The following is a 21,855-nucleotide window of genomic DNA, read 5'->3' as shown; positions in this document are numbered from 1 at the left end:
TAGTTTTGGGGGAACAGGTGGTTTTTGTTTACGTGAATAAGTTCTTTAGTGGTGATTTTTGAGATTTTGGTGCACCCATCACTTTAGCAGTGCAATCTCTATCCAATGTATAGTTTTTTATCCTTTACCCCCTTCCATCCTTCCCCTTGGGTCATCAGATGCCATTATATCATTCTTATGCCTTTGCCTCCTCACAGCTGAGCTCCCACTTATAAATGAGAGCATACAATGTTTGATTTTCCATTCCTGAGTTACTTCATTTAGAATACTCTCCAACTCTATCCACGTTGCTGCAAATGTCATTATTTTATTCCTTTCTATGGATGAGTAGTATTCTGTTATATATATATATATATATCCCATTTGTTATATATAGCCAGTTCTTTATCCAGTCATTGGTTGATGGGCATTTAGATCGGTTCCATATGTGTGTGTGTGTATATAATATATATATCCCACTTATTATATATATCCTATTCTTTATCCAGCCATTGGTTGATGGGCATATAGGCTGGTTCCATATATATATATGTGTGTGTGTATACATATATATACACATATATATATACATATATACACATATATACACATATATATACACATATATATACATGTATATACACGTGTATATATACGTATATATACACATATATGTGTATGTGTGTGTGTGGTTTATATTTATATACCTCCCATTCTTTATCCATTTGTTGGTTGATGGACATATAGGCTGGCTCCATATATATATGTGTGTGTGTGTGTGTTTGTGTGTTATATATGTATATATCTCCCATTCTTTATCCATTTGTTGGTTGATGGGCATTTAGGCTGGTTCCATATTTTTGCAATTGTGAATTATGCTGTTATAAACATGTGTGTGCAAATGTCTTTGTCTTTTTCATATAATGGCTTTTTCCTCCAGTTAGATACCCAGTGGTGGGATTGCTACATCAAATGGTAGTTCTACTTTTAGTTCTTTAAAACATTTTCATACTGTTTTCCATAGTGGTTGTACTAGGTTACATTCCCATCAACAGTGTAAAAGTGTTCCCTTTTCACCACATCTGTGCTAACATCTATTGTTTTTTAATTTTTAAACTTTGGCCATTCTCCACCCAACACAAAACTAGTGCAGTACAACAAGGACTACAATAAAGGACCCTCACAGAATCCTCTTCATTCTTCTGCTACCTCCACTGGAGCAGGTGCTAGTATTTATGGCAGACAGACCTGAAGACAGTTCACATCACAGAAGTATGTGCAGACGCTCCCCAGTACCAGCCTGGAGCCCAGTAGCTCTGATGAGTGGCTAGATCCAGAAGAGAAATAAAAATCACTACACTTTGGATCTCAGGAAGCCACATCCCTAGGGGAATGGAGAAAGCACCATATCAAGGGAGCATCCCATGAGACAAAAACATCTGAACACCAGTCCTTGAGCCCTAGATCTTCCTTCTGAAATAATCTACCAAAATGAAAAGTAGCCAGAAAAACAATTTTGGTAATATGACAAAAAAGGTTCTTTAACACACCCAGAAGATTACACTAGCTCACCAGCAATGAATCCAAACCAAGAAGAAATCTTTGAATTGCCAGAAAAAGAATTCAGAAAGGTGATTATGAACCTAATCAAGGAGGCACCAGAGAAAGGTGAAGTCCAACTTAAAGAAATAAAAAAAATACAAGATATGAAGGGAAAAATCTTCAGTGAAATGGATATAATAAATAAGAAACAATCACAGCTCCTGGAAGTGAAGGACACACTTAGAAAAATGCAAAATACACTGGAAAATCTCAGCAATAGAATTGAACAAAGTAGAAGAAAGAACTTCAGAACTCAAAGATAAGGCTTTCAAGTTAACCCAACAAAAACAATAACAACAATAAAGAATTTAAAAAATGGACAAAGTCTCCAAGAAGTTTGGGATTATGTTAAATGACCAAACCTAACAATAACTGGTGTTCCCAAGGAAGAAGAGAAATTTAAAAGTTTGGAAAACATATTTGAGGAAATAATCAAAGAAAACCTTCCCAGTCTTGCTAGAGATCTAGACTTCCAAATACAAGAAGCTCAAATATCAACTGGGAAATTCATCAGAAAAAGATCATTGCCTAGGGACATAGTCATCAGGTTGTCTAAAGTCAAGATGAAGGAAAGAATCTTAAGAGCCATGAGGCAAAAGCATCAGGTGACCTGTAAAGCAAAACCTGTCAGATTAACTAATTTCTGCAGAAATCCTACAAGTGAGAAAAGATTGTGATCCTATATTCAGCCTCCTTAAACAAAATAAATAATTATCAACCAAGAATTTTATGTCCAGTAAAACTCAGCTTCATAAATGAAGGAAAGATACCACCTTTTTCAGACAACCAAATGCTGAGAGAATTTGCCACTACCAATCCAGCACTACAAGAACTGCTAAAACGAGCTCTAAATCTTAGGAAAAAATCCTTGAAATACACCAAAATAGAACCTCCTTAAAGCATAAACTTCACAAGACCTATAAAACAAAAACACAGTGAAAAAAACCCACAACGTATTCAGGCAACAAATAGCCCAAGGAATATAATAGTACCTAACATCTCAATACTGATGTTGAAAGTAAATGGCCTAAATACTCCACTTAAAAGACACTGAATAGTAGAATGGATAAGAATTCACTAACCAAGTATCTGCTGTCTTCAAGAGACTAACCTAACACATAAGGACTCTGATATGGTTTGGCTGTGCCTTTACCAAAATCTCATCTTGAATTGTAGCTCCCATAATTCCCACATGTTGTGGGAGGGACCCAGTGGAGATAATTGAATCATGGGGGTGGTTTCCCCCATACTGTTCTCATGGTAGTGAATAAGTCTCATGAGATCTGATGATCTTATAAATGGGAGTTCCCGTGCACAAGGTCTTTGCCTATTGCCAGGTGAGACATGACTTCCTTCCTCCTTTGCCTTCTGCCATGATTGTGAGGCCTTCCCAGCCATGTGGAACTGTGTCAATTAAACCTCTTTTCTTTATAAATTACCCAGCCTTGGATATGTCTTTATTAGCAGCTTGAGAACAGACTAATATAGACTCACATAAACTTAAGGTAAAGGGGTGGAAAAAGATATTCCATGCAATTGGACACCAAAAGCAATCAAGAGTAGCTATTCTTATATCAGACAAAATGAACTTTAAAGCAATAACAGTTTAAAAAGACAAAGAGGAACATTATATGATAATAAAAGGCCTTGTCCAAAAGGAAAATATCATAATCCTAAGTATATATGCACCTAACACTGAAGCTCCCAAATTTATAGAACAATTATTACTAGACCTAGGAAATGAGATAGACAGCAACACAATAATAGTGGGGGCTTCCTTACTCTACTGACAGCAGTAGACAGGTCATCAAGACAGAAAGCCAACAGAGAAACAATGGATTTAAACTATATCTTAGAACAAATTGACTTAACAGATATCTACAGAACATTCTACCCAACAACTGCAAAATATACAGTCTATTCATTAGCACATGGCACATTCTCCAAGAAATACCATACAATAGGCCACAAAATAAGTCTCAATAAATTTAAGAAAATTGAAATTACATCAAATATTCTCTGAGACCACAGTGGAATAAAATTGGAAATCAACTCCAAAACGAGTGTTCAAAACCATGAAAATTCATGGAAATTAAACAATCTGCTCCTGAGTGACTGTTGGGTCAGCCATGAAATCAAGATGAAAATGAAAAATTCTTTGAACTCAATGATAATAGTGACACAACCTATCAAAACCTCTGGGATACAGCAAAAGCAGTGCTAAGAGGAAAGATCATAGCCTTAAATGCCTACATCAAAAAGTCTGAGAAAGCCCAAATAAACAATTTAAAGCTACACCTGAAGGAACTAGAGAAACAAGAACAAGCCAAACTTAAACCCAACAGAAGAAAAGAAATAACAAAAATCAGAGCAGAACTAAATGAAATTGAAACAAAAATAATACAAAAGAAACAAAAAGCTGGTTCTGTGAAAAGATAAATAAAATTCGTAGACCATTAGTAAGATTAACAAAGAAGAGAGAAGATCCAAATAATCTCAATTAGAAACAAAGCAGGAGATATTACAACCAATACCACATGAACACCTTAATGCACGTAAACTAGAAAACCTAGAGGAGATGGATAAATTCCTGGAAATATACAACCCTCCTACATTAAACCATAAAGAAATAGAAACCAGTACAAACCAATAACAAGCAGAAAGACTGAAATGGTAATTAAAAAATTGCCAACAAAAAACAAGTCCAGGATCAAATGGATTCATAGCTGAATTCTATCAGGCATTCAAAGAAGAATTTGTACCGATCTTATTGACACTATTCTACAAGATAGAGAAAGAGGGAATCATCTCTAAATCACTCTATAAAGCCAGTATCACCCTAATACCAAAACCAGGAAAGGATATAACAAAAGAAGAAACCTACAGACCAATATATCTGATGAACATAGATGCAAAAATCCTCAACAAAATACTAGCTAACTGAATCCAACAGAATATCAAAAAGATAATTTGCCATGATCAAGTGAGCTTCATACCAGGGATTCAGGGATGGTTTAACATATGCAAGCCAAGTAAGTGTTTGGCTTTATTTCTGGGTTTTCTATTCTGTTCCACTAGGTTATGTGCCTATTTTTATAACAGTACCATGCTGTTTTGGTAACTATAGCCTGTGGTATAGTTTGAAGCTGATTAATGTGATGCCTCTAGATTTGTTCTTTTTGCTTAGTCTTGCTTTGGATATGTGGGCTCTTTTTGGATTTCATATGAATTTTAGGATTGTTTTTTCTAGTTCTGTGAAGAATGATGATGGTGTTTTGATAGGAATTGTATTGAATTTTTAGATTGCTTTTGGAAGTATGGTAATTTTCACATTATTGATTCTACCCATCCATGAGCATCGGATGTGTTTCCATTTGTTTGTGTTGTCAATGATTTCAACAGTGTTTTGTAGTTTTCCTTGTAGAGGTCTTTCACTTCCTTGGTTAGGTATATTTATAAGTATTTTATTTTATTTTTTTGCAGCTACTGTAAAGGGGTTGAATTCTTCATTTGGGTCTCAGCTTGACCATTGTTGTTGTACAGCAGCCTACTGACTTGTGTACAAATTCATTTTGTATCCTGAAACTTTGCCGAATTCATTTATTGGATCCAGGAGCTTTTTGGTGAAATCTTTAGGATTCTTTTCTTTTCTTTCTCAGAGTCTTGCTCTGTCACCCAGGCTGGAGTGCAGTGGTGAAATCTAGGCTCACTGCAATTTCCACCTCCTGGGTTTGAGCAATTCTCCTGTATCAGCCTCCTGAGTAGCTAGAACTACAGTCACCTGCCACCATGCCTGGCTAATTTTTGTATTTTTAGTAGAGACAGGGTTTCGCCATGTTGGCCAGGCTGGTCTCGACCTCCTGAATGCAAGTCATCTGCCTGTCTCAGCCTCCCAAAGTGCTGGGATTACAGGCATGAGCCTGACTGACCATTTTTAGGGTTTTCTAGTTATACAATTATATCACTGATGAACAGCAACAGTTTGGCTTTCTCTTTACTGATTTGAATACCCTTTATTTCTTCCTCTTGTTTGATTGCTCTGGCTAGGGCTTCCAGTACTATATTGAATAGAAGTAGTGAAAGTTGGCATGCTTGTCTTGTTCCAGTTCTCAGGGGGAATGCTTTCAACTTTTCCTCATTGAATATAATGCTGGTTGTGGGTATGTCATAGATGGCTTTTATTACTTTGAGGTGTATCCCTTCTATGCCAATTTTGCTGAGGGTTTTAATCATAAAGGGATTCTGGATGTCGTCAAATGCTTTTTCTTCATCAATTGAGATGATCATATGATTTTTGCTTTTAATTCTGTTTATGTGATGTATCACATTTATTGACATGTGTATGTAAACTAACCCTGTATTCTTGGTGTGAAACCCACTTGATCATGGTGAATTATCTTTTTGATATGCTGTTGGATTTGGTTAGCTAGTATTTTGTTGAGTATTTCTGCATTTATGTTAATCAGAAATATTGGCCTGTAGTTATCTTTTTTTGTTATGTCCTTTCCTGGTTTTGGTATTAGGGTGATATTGGCTTCATAGTATGATTTAGGGAGGGTTCCCTCTTTCTCTATCTTGTGGAATATTGTCAATAGGATTGGTACAAGTTCTTCTTTAAATATCTGATAGAATTCAGTGGTGAATCCATCTGCTCCTGGACTTTTTTTTTGTTGTTGGGAATTTTTAAATTACTGTTTCAATCTCACTACTTGTTATTGATCTGTTTAGAGTTTCTATTTCCTTCTGGCTTAGTCTAGGAGGATTGTATATTTTCAGGAATTTCTCCATCTCTTTTAAGTTTTCTAGTTTGTGCATGTAAGGGTGTTCATAGTGGCCTTGGATAATCTTTTGTGTTGCTGTGGTACTGGATGTTATGGCTCTTGTTTCATTTCTAATTGAACTTAACTGGATCTTCTCTTTTCTTTTCTTGGTTAATCTCACTAATGGTCTATGAATTTTATTTATCTTTTTTTGTTTCAATTTCATTTAGTTTTGCTCTGATCTTTGTTATTTCTTTTTTTTTTCCTACTGGATTTGGGTTTGGTTTGTTCTTGTTCCTCTAGTTCCTTGAGATGTGATCTTAGATCGTCTATTTGTGCTCTTTCAGACTTTTTGATGTAGGCATTTAAGGCTATGAACTTTCCTTTTAGCACTGGTTTTGCTGTATCCTAGAGATTTTGATAGGTGTGCCACTATTATCATTCAGTTCAAAGAATTTTAAAATTTTCTTCTTGAGCTCATGGCTGACCCAACAGTCATTCAGGAGCAGACTATTTAATTTCCATGTATTTGTATAATTTTGAGGTTTCCTTTTGGAGTTGATTTCCAATTTTATTCCACTGTGGTCTGAGAGAGTACTTGATATAATTTCAATTTCCTTAAATTTATTGAGATTTGTTTTGTGGCCTATTATGTAGTCTGTCTTGGAGAATGTGCTATGCACTGATGAAAAGAATATATATTTTGCAGTTGTGGGCTGGAAGCATCACATTACCTAACTTCAAACTATATTATAATGCTATAGTAACCAAAACAGCATTATGCTGGTATGAAAACAGATGTACAGACCAATGGAACACAATAGAGAACACAGAAATAAAGCTGCACACCTACAACCATTTGCTGTTTGACAAAGTCAACAAAAATAAGCAATGGGGAAAGGACTCCCTATTCAATAAGTGGTGCTGGGATAACTGGCTAAACATATGCAGAAGAATGAAACAGGATTCCTATGTTTCAGCATATATAAAAATTAACTCAAGATGAATTAAAGACTTAAATACAAGACCTAAAACTATAACTATAATAGAAGAAAGCCTAGAAAATATCATTCTGGACATAGGCCCTGGCAAAGATTTCACGTTGAATCTTCAACGTGCAATTGCCAAAAGCAATTGCAACAAAACAAAAATTGACAAATGAGACCTAATTAAATTAAAGAGCATTCTGCACAACCAAGAAACTATCAACAGAGTAAATGGAAAACCTATGGGATAGGAGGAAATATTTGCAAACTATGCATCTAACGAAGTTGTAATATCCAGAATCTATAAGAAAATTAAACAATTCAACAAACAAAAAACAAATAACCTGATTAAAAAGTAGGCAAAGGACATGAACAGACACTTCTCTAAAGAAGACATGCAAGCAGCCAACAAACATATGAAAAGATGCTGAACATCATGAATCATCAAAGAAATGCAAATCAAAAGCACAATGAGATATTATCTCATGCCAGTGAGAATGACTATTATTAAAAAGTCAAAAAATAGCAGATGTTGGCAAAGTTGCAGTGAAAAGGGAACACTTGTACAGTCTTGGTGGGAATGTACATTAGCTCAACCACTGTGAAAAGCAGTTTGGAAATTTCTCAAAGAACTAAGACTTGAACTACCATTTGACTCAGCAATTCTGTTACCAGGTACATATCCAAAGGAAAATAAGTTGTTCTACCAAAAAGACATATGCACTCATATGTTCATTGCAGCACTATTCACAATAGCAAAAACATGGAATCAACCTAGGTGTCCATCAATGGTGGAATGGATAAAGACAATGTGGTGCATATATACCATGGAATACCATGCAGCCATAATACTCATGCCCTTTGCAGCAATGAAATCACGCCCTTTGCAGCAACATGGACGCAGCTGGAGTCCATTATCCTAAGTGAATTAATGCGGACCAGAAAATCAAATACTGCATACTCTCACTTACAAGTGGGAGCTAAACATTGGATACACATGGACATAAAGATGGGAACAATAGACACTGGGGCTACTAGGTGGTAGAGAGAGAAAGGGGAACAAGGCCAAAAAGCTACCTATTGGGTACTATGATTACTATCTGGGTAACAGGATCATTTATACCCTAAACCTCAGCGTCATGCAATATATCTATGTAAGAAACCTGCACATGTATCCTCTGAATCTAAAAGTTAAAATAAAAAAAATAACTTTATTTCCTTTGGTTGATTTTCTGCTTTACTTTTATACTCTTTATTATATTTTAATTTGAATATTCTCTCTTTGGTACTTTAATCTTTATTATTGATATAATTTTTCTTTTTGTTCTATATTTTTCTGAATTCAATCAAGTCTTATTTCATTTCTTTGTGATCTTAAAAATCCATTTCTGTTCTTAATTTTTGTGTTTCTCAAAGTGTTATTATTATATACAAATTTTTGTTTGAGGATATTTAATTCAGTTTTGAGTACTGTGTTGCAGATTTCTTCAGCTTTGTGGTTGCATTTTAAAAAAGAATTTACATCGTTGTATTAGCTGAGTGATTTATTTATTCACATTTTCATGTCTTTTCACAAGACTTTTGTTTGGATATAGTTTTCCTCCTTTTTTTCCTATGGGCATGGTTTTGATTTTATTTATTTATTTATTTATTTATTTATTTAATTTAATTTACTTAGCAAGAGTGATATAGCTCCTTCTCCTCTAGTGTCCCATCCTTACCATGGGCAGGAAAAGAAGGAAGGCAGAGAAGTCAAAGATGAAGAGCAAAGTGCTGACTAAGCAAACCAATTAAGTCTGAACTGTTTAGAGTTTCCAGGCACTTATCAAGTGACATTTGCTTACATTTCATTGGCCAGACTTGGATCACAATGCCACATCTAGCTTCAAGGGAGTCTGGAAAGGTGACTATTTTCCTCTGGGCAGGATTAGAAAGAATAAAGCCAGTAAAGACATTAGCAGTATTTGCCATAGAAGAGGAGGAAAAGTGTTTTTATTAGACACTTCCTTGTTCACGGGAGAAATATTAGTAATTATTTTTGGTGCTCCTGATTTGATTTTTAATTTATCTCCTTTTCGCTATGAAATGTGATGCAAAGACCTACACATTACACTGAATAATAGTGCAACTGCATAAATTTAAAATCTAAATAAACATTTATGGAACCTCTACTATGTATCAAGCATTGTGTTAGATAACCATTTAACATAGGTTATTTCATCTCCCATCTAACAATCCTGAAGGTATGCATTATTGTGGCCATTTAACAGATGAGAAAGGTGAGACTAAAAGGTGCTAACTAAATTTGCTTTCTTTTAAAAAATTTTTTAAATTATACTGTAAGTTCTGGGGTACATGTGCAGAACGTGCAGTTTTGTTACCTAGGTATACACATGCCATGGTTATTTGCTGCACCCATGAACCTGTCATCTACGTTAGGCATTTCTACTAATGCTACCCCTCCCCTAGTCCCCCACCCCCTGGCAGGCTCCGGTGTGTGATGTTCCCCTCCCTGTGTCCATAAGTTCTCATTGTTCAACTCCCACTTATGAGTGAGAACATGCACTGTTTGGTTTTCTGTTCTTGTGTTGCCAACTTAATTTTCTAGAGTTACCAAGTTAGTAAGTGGGGAAAACAAAATCTGACATGCTTTTTTCCTGATGCAGCCTTTCCACAATGCAGTTTTTTTCAAAACTGAACATTTTTTAAAGATCACTTTTAGTCAGGTGGTATATCTTCACTAGTATATAAATGCTAGTAATTTTTTCCAAAAATTTCCTTTCCTCATAGGTGCAGAAGACATCCCACATGACATTTGCAATATTTCCCTAAGAATTGGCACCTACTCCTCAATGTGTAATTAAAGTTACAGAATGATGCAGCTCAGAGAATTCAGGAGATTATTTTTTGTTGTTGTTATTTATTTATTTATTTTTATTATTATTATACTTTAAGTTTTAGGGTACATGTGCACAACGTGGAGGTTTGTTACATATGTATACCTGTGTTATGTTGGTGTACTGCACCCATTAACTCGTCATTTAGCATTAGGTATATCTCCTAATGCTATCCCTCCCCCCTCCCCCCACCCCACAACAGTCCCCGGAGTGTGATGTTTCCCTTCCTGTGTCCATGTGTTCTCGTTGTTCAATTCCCACCTATGAGTGAGAACATGCCGTGTTTGGATTTTTGTCCTTGCAATAGTTTGCTGAGAATGATGGTTTCCAGTTTCATCCATGTCCCTACAAAGGACATGAACTCATCATTTTTTATGGCTGCATAGTATTCCATGGCGTATATGTGCCATATTTTCTTAATCCAGTCCATCGTTGTTGGATATTTGGGTTGGTTCCAAGTCTTTGCTATTGTGAATAGTGCCACAATAACCATACATGTGCATGTGTCTTTATAGCAGCATGATTTATAATCCTTTGGGTATATACCCAGCAATGGGATGGCTGGGTCAAATGGTATTTCTACTTCTAGATCCCTGAGGAATCACCACACTGACTTCCACAATGGTTGAACTAGTTTACAGTCCCACCAACAGGGTAAAAGTGTTCCTATTTCTCCACATCCTCTCCAGCACCTGTTGTTTCCTGACTTTTGAATGATTGCCATTCTAACTGGTGTGAGATGGTATCACATTGTGGTTTTGATTTGCATTTCTCTGATGGCCAGTGATGATGAGCATTTTTTCAGTAAATTGGTTATATGATAATTAAGTTAAATTAGCAAACTGTTATTTGGCAAATTTATCTGTAACGAATTGGCCAGAATCAGAACCCAAGGATACATACGCAAACAAGACCCAAGCCCTGCAAGCAAAGATGGCTGAAGAGGAACAGCTCCAGGCTGCAGTTCCCAGGATGAGGGATGAAGAAGATGGGAGTTTTCTGCATTTCCAACAGAGATACTGGGTTCATCTCACTGGGGAGTGTCAGACAGTGGGTGCGGGACAGTGGGTGAAGTGCACCAAGCATGAGCTGAAGCAGGGCGAGGCATTGCTCACCTGGGAGGTGCAGGGCATCAGGGAATTCCCTTTCCTAGTCAAAGAAAGGGATGACAGATGGCACCTGGAAAATCGGGTCACTTTCACCCTAATACTGCACTTTTCCAATGGTCTTAGCAAATGACACACCAGGAGATCATATCCTGTGCCTGGATCAGAGGGTCCTATGCCCACGGAGCCTCACTCATTGCTAGTACAGCAGTCTCAGATCAAACTGCAAGGTGACAGCAAGGCTGGGGGAGGGGCGCCCACCATTGCCGAGGCTTGAGTAGGTAAACAAAGAGGCTGGGAAGCTCGAACTGGGTGGAGCCCACCACAGCTCAAGGAGGCCTGCCTGCCTCTGTAGACTCCACCTCTTGGGGCAGGGTATAGCCAAACAAAAGGCAGCAGAAACCTATGCAGACTTAAATGTCCCTGTCTGACAGCTTTGAAGAGAGTAGTGGTTCTCCCAGCACACAGTTTGAGATCTGAGAACAGACAGACTGCCTCCTCAAGTGGGTGCCTGACCCCCAAGTAGCCTAACTGGGAGGCACCCCCTGTAGGGGCAGACTGACACATCACCTGGCCGGGTGCTCCTCTGAGACAAAACTTCCAGAGGAATGATCAGGCAGCAACATTTGCTGTTCACCAATATCTGCTGTTATGCAGCCTCTGCTACTGATACCCAGGCAAAAAGAGTCTGGAGTGGACCTCCAGCAAACTCCAACAGACCTGCAGCTGAGGGTCCTGACTGTTAGAAGGAAAACTAACAAACAGAAAGGACATACACATCAAAACCCCATCTGTACATCACCATCATCAAAGACCAAAGGTAGATAAAACCACAAAGATGGGGGAAAAACAGAGCAGAAAAACTGGAAACTCTAAAAATCAGAGCGCCTCTCCTCCTCCAAAGGAATGCAGCTTCTCACCAGCAACAGAATAAAGCTGGATGGAGAATGACTTTGACGAGTTGAGAGACAAAGGATTCAGATGATCAAACTACTCCAAGTTAAAGGAGGAAGTTCAAATCCATGGCAAAGAAGTTAAAAACCTTGAAAAAAAATTAGATGAATGGCTAACTAGAATAACCAATGCAGGGATTCCTTAAAGGACCTGATGGAGCTGAAAACCATGGCATGAGAAATATGTGACAAATGTACAATCCTCAGTAGCTGATTGGATCAACTGGAAGATAGGGTATCAGTGATGGAAGATCAAATGAATGAAATGAAGTGAGAAGAGAAGTTTAGAGAAAAAAGAAAAAAAGAAACAAAGACTCCAAGAAATATGGGACTCTGTGAAAAGACCAAATCTATGCCTGATTGGTGTACCTGAAAGTGATGGGGAGAATGGAACCAAGTTGGAAAACACTCTGCAGGGTACTATCCAGGAGAACTTCCCCAGTTTAGCAAGGCAGGCCAACATTCAAATTTAGGAAATACAGAGAATGCCACAAAGATACTCCTCGAGAACAGCAACTCCAAGACACATAATTGTCAGATTCACCAAAGTTGAAATGAAGGAAAAAATGTTAAGGGCAGCCAGAGAGAAAGGTCGGGTTACCCACAAAGGAAAGCCATCAGACTAACAGCTGATCTCTCAGCAGAAACTCTGAAAGCCAGAAGAGAATGGGGGCCAATATCCAACATTCTTCAAGAAAAGAATTTTCAACCCAGAATTTCATATCCAGCCAAAGTAAGCTTCATAAATGAAGGAGAAATAAAATCCTTTACATACAAGCAAATGCTGAGAGGTGTTGTCACCACCAGGCCTGCCCTAAAAGAGCTCCTGAAGGAAGCACTAAAAATGGAAAGGAACAACCAGTACCAGCCACTGCAAAAACATGCCAAATTGTAAAGACCGTCAAGGCTAGGAGGAAACTGAATCAACTAATGAGCAAAATAACCAGCTAACATCATAATGACAGGATCAAAATCACACATAAAAATATTAACCTTAAATGTAAATGGACTAAATGCTCCAATTAAAAGACACAGACTGGCAAATTGGATAGTCAAGACCCATCAGTGTGCTGTATTCAGGAAACCCATCTCACGTGCAGAGACATACATAGGATCAAAAAAAAGGGATGGAAGAAGATCTACCAAGCAAATGTAAAACAAAAAAAGGCAGGGGTGGCAATCCTAGTCTCTGATAAAACAGACTTCAAACCAACAAAGATCAAAAGAGACAAAGAAGGCCATTACATAATGCTAAAGGGATTGATTCAACAAGAAGAGCTAACTATCCTAAATATATATGCACCCAATACAGGAGCACCCAGATTCATAAAGCAAGTCCTTACAGATCTACAAAGAGATTTAGATTCCCACACAGTAATAATGGGAGATATTAACACAACACTGTCAACATTAGACAGATCAATGAGACAGAAAGTTAACAAGGATACCCAGGAATTGAACTCAGCTCTGCACCAAGCAGACCTAATAAACATCTACAGAAATCTCCACCCCAAATCAACAGAATATACATTCTTATAAACACCACACCACACCTATTACAAATTGACCACATAGGTGGAGGTAAAGCACTCCTCAGCAAACGTAAAAGAACAGAAATTGTAACAAACTTTCTCTCAGACCACAGTGCAATCAAACTAGAACTCGGGATTAAGAAACTCACTCAAAACCGCTCAACTACATGGAAACTGAACAACCTGCTCCTGAATGACTACTGGGTACATAACGAAATGAAGGCAGAAATAAAGACGTTCTTTGAAACCAATGAGAAGAAAGACACAACATACCAGAATCTCTGGGACACATTCAAAGCAGTGTGTAGAGGGAAAACTATAGCATTAAATGCCCACAAGAGAAAGCAGGAAAGATCTAAAATTGACACCCTAACATCACAATTAAAAGAACTAGAGAAGCGAGAGCAAACACATTCAAAAGCTAGTAGAGGGCAAGAAATGACTAAAATCAGAGCAGAACTGAAGGAAATAGAGACACAAAAAACCCTTCAAAAAATTAATGAATCCAGGAGCTGGTTTTTTGAAAGGATCAACAAAATTGATAGACTGCTAGCAAGATTAATAAAGAAAAAAAGAGAGAAGAATCAAATAGATGCAATAAAAAATGATAAAGGGGATATCACCACCAATCCCACAGAAATACAAACTACCATCAGAGAATACTACAAACACCTCTACACAAACAAACTAGAAAATCTAGAAGAAATGGATAAATTCCTCGACACATACACTCTCTCAAGACTAAACCAGGAAGAAGTTGAATCTCTGAATAGATCAATAACAGGAGCTGAAATTGTGGCAATAATCAATAGCTTACCAACCAAAAAACGTCCAGGACCAGATGGATTCACAGCCGAATTCTACCAGAGGTACAAGGAAGAACTGGTACCATTCCTTCTGAAACTATTCCAATCAATAGAAAAAGAGGGAATCCTCCCTAACTCATTTTATGAGGCCAGCATCATCCTGATACCAAAGCCTGGCAGAGACACCACCAAAAAAGAGAATTTTAGGCCAATATCCTTGATGAACATTCATGCAAAAATCCTCAATAAAATACTGGCAAACCGAATCCAGCAGCACATCAAAAAGCTTATCCACCATGATCAACTGGCCTTCATCCCTGGGATGCAAGGCTGGTTCAACATATGAAAATCAATCAACATAATCCAGCATATAAACAGAACCAAAGACAAAAACCATATGATTATCTCAATAGATGTAGAAAAGGCCTTTGACAAAATTCAACAACCCTTCATGCTAAAAACTCTCAATAAATTCGGTATTGATGGGACATATCTCAATATGGAACCAAAAAAGAGCCCGCATCTCCAAGTCAATCCTAAGCTAAAAGAACGAAGCCAGAGGCATCACGCTACCTGACTTCAAACTATACTACAAGGCTACAGTAACCAAAACAGCATGGTACTGGTACCAAAACAGAGATATCGATCAATGGAACAGAACAGAGCTGTCAGAAATAATGGCACATATCTACAACTATCTGATGTTTGACAAACCTGAGAAAAACAAGAAATGGGGAAAGGATTCCCTATTTAATAAATGGTGCTGGGAAAACTGGCTAGCCATATGTAGAAAGCTGAAACCAGATCCCTTCCTTACACCTTATACAAAAATCAATTCAAGATGGATTAAAGACTTAAATGTTAGACCTAAAACCATAAAAACCCTAGAAGAAAACCTAGGCGTTACCATTCAGGACATAGGCATGGACAAGGACTTCATGTCTAAAACACCAAAAGCAATGGCAACCAAAGCCAAAATTGACAAATGGGATCTAATTAAACTAAAGAGCTTCTGCACAGCAAAGGAAACTACCATCAGAGTGAACAGGCACCCTACAAAATGGGAGAAAATTTTTGCAACCTACTCATCTGACAAAGGGCTAATATCCAGAATCTACAATGAACTCCAACAAATTTACAAGAAATAAACAAACAACCCCATCAAAAAGTGAGCGAAGGACATGAACAGACACTTCTCAAAAGAAGACATTTATGCAGCCAAAAAACACATGAAAAAATGCTCACCATCACTGGCCATCAGAGAAATGCAAATCAAAACCACAATGAGATACCATCTCACACCAGTTAGAATGGCAATCATTCAGAAGTCAGGAAACAACAGGTGCTGGAGAGGATGTGGAGAAATAGGAACACTTTTACACTGTTGGTGGGACTGTAAACTAGTTCAACCATTGTGGAAGTCAGTGTGGCAATTCCTCAGGGATCTAGAACTAGAAATTCCATTTGACCCAGCCATCCCATTACTGGGTATATACCCAAAGGACTATAAATCATGCTGCTATAAAGACACACGCACACGTATGTTTATTGCGGCATTATTCACAATAGCAAAGACTTGGAACCAACCCAAATGTCCAACAATGATAGACTGGATTAAGAAAATGTGGCACATATACACCATGGAATACTATGCAGCCATAAAAAATGATGAGTTCATGTCCTTTGTAGGGACATGGATGAAATTGGAAATCATCATTCTCAGTAAACTATCGCAAGACCAAAAAACCAAACACTGCATATTCTCACTGATAGGTGGGAATTGAACAATGAGAACACATGGACACAGGAAGGGGAACATCACATTTCGGGGACTGTTGTGGGGTGGGGGTAGGGGGGAGGGATAGCATTGGGAGATATACCTAATGCTAGATGACGAGTTGGTGGGTGCAGCGTACCAGCATGGCACATATATACATATGTAACTTACCTGCACGTTGTGCACATGTACCATAGAGTCTAAAGTATAATAATCATAATAAGAAGAAGAAAAAAAAATTTACAAGAAAAAAAAAACAACCCCATCAAAAAGTGGGCGAAGGACATGAACAGACACTTCTCAAAAGAAGACATTTATGCAGCCAAAAAACACATGAAAAAATGCTCACCATCACTGGCCATCAGAGCAATGCGAATCAAAACCACGATGAGATACCATCTCACACCAGTTAGAATGGCAATCATTAAAAAGTCAGGAAACAACAGGTGTTGGAGAGGATGTGGAGAAATAGGAACACTTTTACACTGTTGGTGGGACTGTAAACTAGTGCAAGTCAACACTTGTGCAAGTCAGTGTGGCAGTTCCTCAGCAATCTAGAACTAGAAATTCCATTTGACCCAGCCATCCCATTACTGGGTATATACCCAAAGGACTATAAATCATGCTGCTATAAAGACACATGCAGATGTATGTTTATTGCGGCATTATTCACAATAGCAAAGACTTGGAACCATTCAAAATGTACAACATTGACAGACTGGATTAAGAAAATGTGGCACATATACACCATGGAATACTATGCAGCCATAAAAAATGATGAGTTCATGTCCTTTTAGGGACATGGATGAAATTGGAAATCATCATTCTCAGTAAACTACCACAAGAACAAAAAACCAAACACCACATATTCTCACTAATAGGTGGGAATTGAACAATGAGAAGACATGGACACAGGAAGGGGAACATCACACTCTGGGGACTGTTGTGGGGTGGGGGCAGGGGGGAGTGATAGCATTGGGAGATATACCTAATGCTAGATGACGAGTTAGTGGGTGCAGCACCCCAGCATGGCACATGTATACATATGTAACTAACCTGCACATTGCGCACATATACCCTAAAACCTAAAGTATAATAATAATGAATAAATGAATAAATAAATAAATAAATAAATAAATAAATAAAGCTCATCATCACTGGCCATCAGAGAAATGCAAATCAAAACCACAATGAGATACCATCTCACACCAGTTAGAATGGTGATCTTTAAAATGTCAGGAAACAACAGGTGCTGGAGAAGTTGTGGAAAAACAGGAACACTTTTACACTGTTGGTGGGAGTGTAAACTAGTTCAACCATTGTGGAAGACAGTGTGGCCATTCCTCAAGGATCTAGAACTAGAAATACCATTTGACCCAGCCATCCCGTTTCTGGGTATATACCCAAAGGATTATAAATCATGCTGCTATAAAGACACATGCACACGTATGTTTATTGCGGCACTATTCACAATAGGAAAGACTTGGAACCAACCCAAATGTCCATCAATGATAGACTGGATTAAGATAATGTGGCACATATACACCAAGGTATTCTATGCAGCCATAAAAAGGGATGAGTTCATGTCCTTTGTAGGTACATGGATGAAACTGGAAACCATCATTCTCAGCAAACTATCACAAGGACAGAAAACCAAACACCGCATGTTCTCACTCATAGGTGGGAATTGAACAATGAGAACACATGGACACAGGAAGGGGAACATTACACTCTGGGGCCTGTCATGGGGTGGGGGTAGGGGGTAGGGGCAGCATTAGGAGATATACCTAATGTAAATGAGGAGTTAATCTGTGCAGCACACCAACATGACACATGTATACATATGTAAAAAACCTGCACATTGTGCTCATGTACCCTAGAACTTAAAGTATAATAATAAATAAATAAATAATAAAAAGAGAAGTGTCTTATAAAGTCATTCAGATTAAGATATTAAGGGTTAATCATAGCTTATATTTCACCTCCCAGAGACATGTGCACTCTAAAAGTGTCGCTCTTTCTCATGAACTAAAGCTCCTACCATGGCATTTCAGGCATTAGAATCAGGTTAATGGGGTGAGGGACACCAAATAAAGTACAGAAGTTTCCTGGAGCTCCCCCAAGATCACACTGGTAATGTGTCCAGAATTGGTGGGTTCTTGGTCTCACTGACTTCAAGAATGACACCGCAGACCCTCGCGGTGAGTGTTACAGTTCCTAAAAGTGGTGTGTCCAGAGTTTGTTCCTTCTGATGTTCAGATGTGTTCAGAGTTTCTTCCTTCTGGTGGGTTCGTGGTCTCACTGGCTTCAGGAGTGAAGCTGCAGACCTTCGTGGTGAGTGTTACTGCTCTTAAGGCAGCGCATCTGGAGTTGTTCGTTCCTCCCATCTGGAGTTGTTCATTCCTCCTGGTGGGTTCGTGGTCTCACTGGCCTCAGGGGTGAAGCTGCAGACCTTTGCAGTGAGTGTTACAGCTCATAAAGGCAGTGCAGACCCAAAGAGTGAGCAGCAGCAAGATTTGTTGCAAAAAGCAAAAGAACAAAGCTTCCACAGTGTGGTTTCCACAGCAGTGGTTTGCCCCTGCTGGTCCCGCAGCCTGCTTTTATTCCCTTATCTGACCCCACCCACATCCTGCTGATTGGCCCATTTTACAGAGAGCTGATTGGTCCAGCTTACAGAGAGCTGATTGGTCCGTTTTGACAGGGTGCTGATTGGTGTATTTACAATCCCTGAGCTAGACACAGAGTGCTGATTGGTGTATTTACAATCCTCTAGCTAGAGGTAAAAATTCCCCAGGTCCCCACTAGATTAATTAGACACAAAGCACTGATTGGTGCATTTACAAACCTTGAGCTAGACACAGAGTGGTGATTGGTGTGTTTACAAACCTTGAGCTAGACACAGAGTGCTGATTGGTGTATTCACAATCCTTTACCTAGACATAAAATTCTCCAAGTCCCCACTAGATTAACTAGACACAGCACTGATTGGTGCATTTAGAAACCTTGAGCTAGGCACAGGGAGCTGATTGGTGTGTTTACAAACCTTGAGCCAGACACAGAGTTCTGATTGGTGCATTTACAATCCTTTAGCTAGAGGTAAAAGTTCCCGAAGTCCCCACCAGATTAGCTAGACACAGAGTGCTGATTGGTGCATATACAATCCTCTGGCTAGACATAAAAGTTCTCCAAGTCCCCACCAGACTCAGGAGCCCAGCTGGCTTCCCCTAGTGGATCCTGCACCAGGTCCACAGGCAGAGCTTCCCGCCAGCCTGGTGCTGTGCACTTGCACTCCTCAGCCCTTGGGCAGTCGATGGGACCAGGGTGCCAAGGAGTAGGGGGTAGTGCTCATAGGGGAGGCTCTGGCCACGCAGGAGCCCACGACCAGTGGGTGGAGGCTCAGGCATGACTGGCTGCAGTCCTGAGCCCTGCCCCGCGGGGAGGCGGCTGAGGCCCTGTGAGAATTCGAGTGAGTGCGGGCTGGCCGGCAGTGCTGGGGAACCCGGCTGCCCCTCTGCAGCTGCTGGCCTGGGTGCTAAGCCCCTCACTGCCCTGGGCCTGCAGCACCGGCTGGCTGCTCTGAGTGCGGGGCCGCCGAGCCCGCTCCCACCAAGAACTCACGCTGGCCCGTGAGCGCCACGTGCAGTCCCTGGTTCCCACCCGCTTCTCTCCCTCCACACCTCCCCACAAGCAGAGGGAGCCAGCTCCAGCCTCGGCCAGCACAGAGAGGGGCTCCCACAGTGCAGCTGTGGGCTGAAGGGCTCCTCAAGCATGGCCAGAGTGGGCACCGAGGCCCAGGAGGTGCCGAGAGCAATCAAGGGCTGCCAGCACGCTGTCACCTCTCAGTAAGAAGGGATGAAGAAAAACATGAACTTTTGTCTCCAAGGGCCATAATCTTTCCAAATCCCACAGCAGGCTATCACCAAGAGGTGAACTGAAATAAATCTAAGGTCACACAGCTAACAGATGACAGGGTAGTGGTTTCCAATCTAGATAATTCCTCCTTAAAGTCTATGCACTTTGCACTATGGACTACTGAAGAAGAGAAGAAAGTTTTCAACATTCTCCAAAATACTGACAACTATTAGCTGGCTCTGATTGATACCATGAAGTATAAGCAGCTCATCTGAAATACAGCAAAAAATATAAATAGGCTAACTTTTGCTCTATTCCCTCATAGTTGACTAAAATCAGATTGCATATATGGTCTCCCTCTTTGTACTATATTTTTTTCATGTTGTCATTTTATTCCATTCCTGAGTTCGCTGTCCTGCCCAACAACCTCCTCATGGTGATTTTCATCTCTGCATTCCCAAGCATGTAGATGAAGGGGTTCAGCATGGGGGTGATGACCACGTAAAATAGAGCCACAAGTTTATCTTTAGTAAAGGTGGAGGAGAGTCACACGTAGAGGAAGATGGCAAGTTCAAAATACAAGATAAGAGGCACAGGTGGAGAGGGCTTTGCACCTCCCCTCTGCAGAATGGTTCCTCAAGTTGACTAGGATGATGATATTAGGAGGACACCAAGATAAGGAAGAAGACAGATACTAATTCACTGTTGGCCATCACAATAACCCCCTCCACAAAGGTGTCAGTGCAGGCAAGCTTGAATAAGACCTGGAGGTCACAGAATGAGTGGTCAATCATGTTGGGACCACAGAAGGACAATTGGACAGAGACAAGGATCTGAACCATTGAGTGAATTATGCCCCTCAGCCAGAAACCAGCCACCAGAAGGTGACAGACAGGCAGCTCATGATGGTTGTGTAGTAATAAAGTTTGCAGTTGGCCATATATTGGTCATTGGTCATCAGTGGGAGCAGAAAGATCCAGGGGATGCCAAAGAAGTGCAAGAATATCTGAGCCAGACAGCCCTCCAGAGAGATGGCCTTAATCTTGACAAGTAAGTCTGTGATGAATTTAGGGACAACAGTGAAGTAACTGATCTCCACCAATGACAGGTAGCTCAGGAAGAAGTACACAGGGGAATGCAGACTCTTGCTGATACTGACCGTCAGAACGATGAGGCCATTGCCCACCTCCATGGCCAGTACACGGGGAGAAACACCACAAAGCACACTCTCCACACTGCTGGATCCTGGAAAAGGCTGGTGATCATTGACTCAGTCACATTATTTATACTGGCCATGGATTCAATGCAGGTGTGCTGGATGCCAGGCAGTGAGTGCCCTGCAATAAAACAATGTTCACAACACTAATTCACCTCATTTCTAGCACTGTAGAGAGTTTAAGCCACTCTATAATACACTTATTACTCATTCATTTTTAGCCACTGTGTATTCATTCAGCATTAAATATTAGCAATCTAACACGTGTGTGTGTGTGTGTGTGTGTCTACAGAGAGAGAGAGAGACAGTGTCACCCAGGCTGGAGTGTAGTGGTGTGATCACGGCTCACTGCAGCCTCAACCTCCATGGCTCAGATGATCCACTTCAGC

General features: G+C 39.6%; 1 pseudogene; it reads right to left on the bottom strand.

The window, feature by feature from the left end:
* Nucleotides 1–20,640: 20,640 nt before the first annotated feature.
* LOC129008600 (olfactory receptor 4B1-like) lies at nt 20,641–21,546 on the bottom strand (annotated as a pseudogene).
* Nucleotides 21,547–21,855: the final 309 nt, after the last annotated feature.

Source organism: Pongo pygmaeus, chromosome 9, assembly GCF_028885625.2.
Source record: "Pongo pygmaeus isolate AG05252 chromosome 9, NHGRI_mPonPyg2-v2.0_pri, whole genome shotgun sequence".
NCBI classification, from domain to species: domain Eukaryota; kingdom Metazoa; phylum Chordata; class Mammalia; order Primates; family Hominidae; genus Pongo; species Pongo pygmaeus.
The sequence above is the reverse complement of the archived record's forward strand: the minus strand, read 5'-3'. Positions and strand labels throughout refer to the sequence as shown.